The sequence below is a fragment of the Rutidosis leptorrhynchoides genome, chromosome 1 (genome assembly GCF_046630445.1).
Source record: "Rutidosis leptorrhynchoides isolate AG116_Rl617_1_P2 chromosome 1, CSIRO_AGI_Rlap_v1, whole genome shotgun sequence".
NCBI classification, from domain to species: Eukaryota; Viridiplantae; Streptophyta; class Magnoliopsida; order Asterales; family Asteraceae; genus Rutidosis; species Rutidosis leptorrhynchoides.
In genome coordinates this window covers 614388312-614394311 of record NC_092333.1, presented here as the reverse complement: position 1 = coordinate 614394311, position 6000 = coordinate 614388312, and positions in this window count along the sequence as shown.

The window sequence follows — 6000 nt, the reverse complement described above, 5'->3', positions numbered from 1 at the left end:
AGCACTCTTGAGAGGGTCTCGTTCACCTTCAAAGGTGGGAGGTTGAGAATCCTTAAAATTCTTATAAAAGAAGTCCCGTCTCCCCACATTATCCTCTTGATGAACGGCCTTCACTTGCTCCTTGACTACATTGACTAATTGCTCGTCAATCGTATCTAGAAACATTTTCTTAACATCCTCGAGGAACTCCGCCTTTTGACGTTTAAAGATGGCCTCAACTTTGGCCGTGAACTCAACGTCCTCACTCGTACCCCCATTTTCGGTGTCGTGTCCGTTTCTCATCTTCATTCTATAAAACGGAAAAAATTAAACAACGAACGGAACAAAAGGACATAACACGTATGCATATACGTATACCCCACACTACTCCATCTTACTCAACAATCGTCGTACATTAATTGTTTGACACGATTTGCACCCGTAACAATGGTAGCTAATCATTGTTACGCGAACACGTCGCATTAACTTGTTAGTACAACGTCCATCTCGCTTGATGATTGCTAAACACAACACATATCAATTAGCACGAGGCTAATTCACATAAACCAAAGTACTAACCATTCCCGATTAGACTCAAAGTCCTACAAGTCCCGCATAAAAGCGCATGCACAATAAAGTCTAAGTCTAGGCACCTATCTCAAGTCGCCTAAATCCCTTAGACCATGCTCTGATACCACTTGAAACAACCCAACCCGTATTCCATACGATAAATTTTTTTTTTTTTAAATAATACACATTTACGCGCCAATTAAATATGTAACCATTCCACACGTTCGTTGGAACATACAACAAGTTTTAGTGTTTACAAAAGGCACAAAGGCCATTAATGAATGAGGTACAAGTTTGACCAATACAAAAATGATAGTTTTAAACCAAACAACACATCGAGCATGGTTTGGGACTAAACTACCCAAAACGCTAGGCCAACTTCCAAAAGCTCCAACAAAACGTCATCAAAGGACACCTAATGCCCGATAACCCATTTGCCTTTATCCACACCTGCATCTAAAAAGATAAACAACGAGAGGGGTAAGCTAATGCTTAGTGAATGCAATAATTATACATACACATATATAATATATCTACTTGCAAACACTTACACAATACCGTACACAAGCTAGCAATTCGACAACCATGCAAAACATTATGCATATACCAATAACCGCAATTCACATTGAGCTAGCAATAACAAAAGCATATAGTTCATATTTAAGTATGCTAATGCACAATTCATACAACCATGGTTAACCATCGTAAAAGGAATGGTACTCTAATTTCCCATTGGTGTTCATAACAACCGTTAGTGCACAACACATATATCACTAACCCTTGGACAACACATATCCGTTTATAAAATCGTTAGTGTACAACACATATAACACTAAATCGGACAACACATATCCATTCATAAATCATTAGTGTACAACACATATAACACTAAATTGGACAACATATATCCGTTCTTAAAACCGTTAGCGTACAACGCATATATCACTAACTTGGACAACACATATCCATTTCTACAAGTAAACACATCATATACGTACATGTATACTTATTCCACTCACCTTGACACAAGGATGATGATTATGCACGTCCGAACTTCAAGGCAATGTACCTAATTCATTAAGTACACATTCAATACACCAACTAGTGGAATTAACCACATTACACATACTTGAGCATTTAATGACCCAATTTGCATTAAATGACCCAACTACCACAAAACCGTCCATAATTGGCCAAGACTCAACTTTAATCACTAAAGCTAGTGAATTAAAGTCTGCTAACCTCAACTAACGTAACTTAGGGTAATTTCATACCCAATTCACCCAAACTAGGTCAACATTACTCTTTTGACCCATTTTAACATTTACACATTCAAACTTAGTCAAACATGACCCATTTAACATCTCTTTCAACTTTAAACAAGTGTCTTGATGCTCAACAACACAATTTACACTTAAAATTCTCATTAAACAAGACCAAACCCTAGATTACATCTATTTAGGGTTTTCCTTTCATCACATGACCCAAGTTCACCCATTTTAACCCCAAATGGGTCATACAAGTCTCTAGTGGCCAAAACCTAACCATAAACCAATTAAAACGCAAATCATAGAGTTATGACTTACCAAGACTACCAAAGTGTAGCTAGAGATGCAAGGAACAACTTTAACACTTGGGTTCGGGCAAGATTCAACCTTCCTCTTCACTAAAACAAGCTTTCTCACTCTTACAGTATCACTCTCTCTCTAACTTTGTTTTTATTTAATTGGAAATGAATTAAATGAGAAAGAGATAAGGTTGGATCAGCATTTACTCCCCCAAAACTGGCCCTATGTGAAAAGACATCAATGCCCTCAAAAGATTCCATTTAAAATGGACAAAAAAGTAAAACAACGACCTCTGTCGCGTTTCGCGACACTCAAACGCGATAAACAAGTTTCAAACGCGATAACCTTGACAGAATTCAGGATTTTGACACGTCGCGTTTTGATGCGACTTGTCGCGTTCTGCGACGTACTGGGTCGCGATACACCTGCTCCAGACGCGACAACTTGCCAGTAACCACACAACTTAAATTTTTAAACACCAAAACTCTACAATATCGAGTATAGATATGAAATTAAGCGTACACAAGGATAAATAAGTACCTTAAGTCACATTCGGGAGGAACGGGATGTTACAACTCTCCCCCACTTGAATCGGAGCGCGTCCTCGCGATCCAAGCCGCATGACAAGCCGGAAGATAAACCAAAGCAAACTCTTCGGTTTCTCATGTAAACTCGGAACCCTTTCGATGTCGCCATTGCACTTTGAAGGTTCTAACCTCCTTGTTTCGCAACATCTTAACCTTTTCATCAAGGATTGCAATCGGCTCTTCCGCATACTCTAACTTGTTATTCAGCGCAATTTCATCCAATGGCACCCAAGTCGAGTCATCCGCAAGACACTTACGAAGATGGGAAACATGAAACGTATTATGAATTCCCGCAAGTTCTTCGGGCAACTCTAGTCGATAAGAAACCTCACCAACACGTGCCAAAACCTTGAAAGGACCAATAAACCGAGGAGCTAACTTTCCTCGTTTCCGAAACCGGATAACACCCTTCCATGGAGAAACCTTAAGCATCACCATGTCACCTTCTTGAAACTCAAACATTCTCCTACCTTTATCGGCATAAGACTTTTGTCGATCTTGCGCCGCTTTAAGTCGAGCCCGAATCATCTCAATTTTACTATTTGTCTCCAAAACCAAATCGGAGCTTCCGATTTCTCGTTGACCCACTTCTCCCCAACAAATGGGAGTTCGACACATACGCCCATAGAGCATCTCATAAGGTGGCATTCCAATACTAGTGTGGTAACTATTGTTGTATGAGAATTCCACCAAGGGTAAGTGCTCATCCCAACTTCCACCAAAATCAATAATACACGCCCTTAACATATCCTCTAACGTTTGGTTCGTACGCTCGGTTTGACTGTCCGTTTGAGGATGATACGCCGTGCTCAATTTCAATTGAGTACCCATATCTTCATGAAACTTGTTCCAAAAGCGGGACGTAAAACGAGTATCCCGATCCGAAACAATAGATATAGGAACCCCATGTCTCGATATCACCTCCTTGATAAACAACTTGGATAAAGTCTCCGATGATATCGTTTCCCGAATGGGAAGAAACAAAGCACTTTTCGTCAAACGATCAACTATCACCCAAATCGTATCATATTGGGTTCTCGCCGTCTTCGGTAACTTAGTGATAAAGTCCACGGTAATGTGCTCCCATTTCCATTTCGGGACTTCCAAGGGTTGTAACTTATCGTACGACTTTTGGTGTTCGGCTTTAACTTGCAAACACGTGACGCATTGTTCAACATACTTAACCACATCACGTTTCATACCGGGCCACCAATAATCTTTCTTCAAATCATAGTACATCTTTGTTGCACCCGGATGAATGGAGTACCTTGACTTATGTGCTTCATCAAGTAGCACATGTCGGTTACCACCCATCTTAGGTACCCACACTCTTCCTTGAAACGACAACAAACCACGCGAGCCCATAGTAATGAACTCCGTTTGCCCCACAATCCGCTCTTCATGCTTGTTGTGAACATACGCTTCTATTTGAATCTCACCAAGCTTTACAAGGAAATCGTTAGTAATAATCATGCGTAACGATCCTACTCGTATCGCCGGATGTTGACTCTTTCGACTCAACGCATCCACGACCACGTTCGCCTTTCCCGGATGATAAAGTATCTCACAATCATAATCCTTTACCACATCCATCCACCTACGTTGACGATAATTCAAATCTCGTTGAGTAAAGAGATGTTTCAAACTCTTATGGTCCGAATAAATCGTACACTTGACACTATACAAGTAGTGGCGCCAAATTTTCAACGCATGAACCACCGCCGCCAATTCAAGATCGTGAGTCGGGTATCTCTTTTCGTGTTCCTTTAATTGTCGAGAGGCGTAAGCGATGACTTTACCTCTTTGCATCAAAACACACCCGAGCCCATTTAAAGAAGCATCACAATAAACCGTCATGTCTTCTACCCCTTCCGGCAACACTAACACCGGAGCTTGACACAATTTCTCTTTTAACAATTGAAAAAGCGATTTCTTGCTCGTTCTCCCAATTGAATCTTACGTTCTTCCTCGTCAATTTAGTCAAAGGAGAAGCAATCTTAGAAAAGTCTTGGATGAACCGACGATAATAACCGGCCAATCCGAGAAAGCTTCGGATTTCCGTAGGCGTAGTCGGTTGTCCCCAACTCTTCACCGTTTCTATCTTCCCCGGGTCTACTTGAATTCCTTTTTGATTCACAATATGGCCAAGGAATTGGACTTCCCTTAGCCAAAATTCACATTTGGAGAATTTTGCATACAACTTCTCCTTCCGCAATGTCTTCAACACTTCACGCAAATGGTGCTCATGTTCCTTCATACTCTTAGAATAAACGAGTATGTCGTCGATGAACACAATTACCGACTTGTCCAACATAGGTTGGCACACTCGGTTCATAAGATCCATGAATGCCGCCGGTGCATTCGTAAGACCAAAAGGCATAACTACAAATTCAAAATGCCCGTAACGCGTTCGAAAAGCCGTTTTCTCTATGTCTTCCTCACGGACCCGCACTTGATGATAGCCGGACCGTAAGTCAATCTTAGAAAAATACGTTGCACCTTGGAGTTGGTCAAACAAATCGTCAATCCTAGGTAATGGATAGCGATTTTTGATCGTCACTTTGTTCAACTCCCGATAATCGATGCACATCCGCATACTTCCATCTTTCTTTTTCACAAACAAGACCGGAGCACCCCATGGCGAGGAGCTCGGTCGAATGAAACCCTTCTCAAGTAACTCTTGGGTTTGATTTAACAATTCTTGCATTTCCGTCGGCGCTAAACGATAAGGAGTTTTAGCAATGGGAGTAGCTCCCGGAACCAACTCAATGCGAAATTCTACTTGTCTTTCCTCCGGAACCCCCGGTAACTCATCCGGAAAAACATCTTCGAACTCACTAACCACCGGAATTTCACGTATAGGTGGTGGCTCTTCACGAGTATCAACAACATGGGCAGGAAAAGCCATGCCACCACTAACAAGAGAACGACGTGCCCGTGCAAAAGTGCATATCAGCACAAGTCTCCTACGCTTATCACCGTGAATAATTAACTCTTCCCCACTTGGGGTCTTCACTCGAATAGATTTTTCATGGCATGCGATATCGGCTCTATTTCGATCGAGCCAATCCATACCAACAACGATATCAAATCGCCCAAAGTCATAGGGATGAGATCAATTTTAAAGTTTTCGACACCAAACACAACATCACAATTTTTACACACATCAACCACTAGCACCGTCTTGCCGTCCGCTATTTCGACTTCTACCGGACGACTTAATTTAGCTAGCGGTTTGTTAAGCTTAGATACAAATCGAGGCGACACGAAAGACAAATTAGCACCGCTATCAAAAA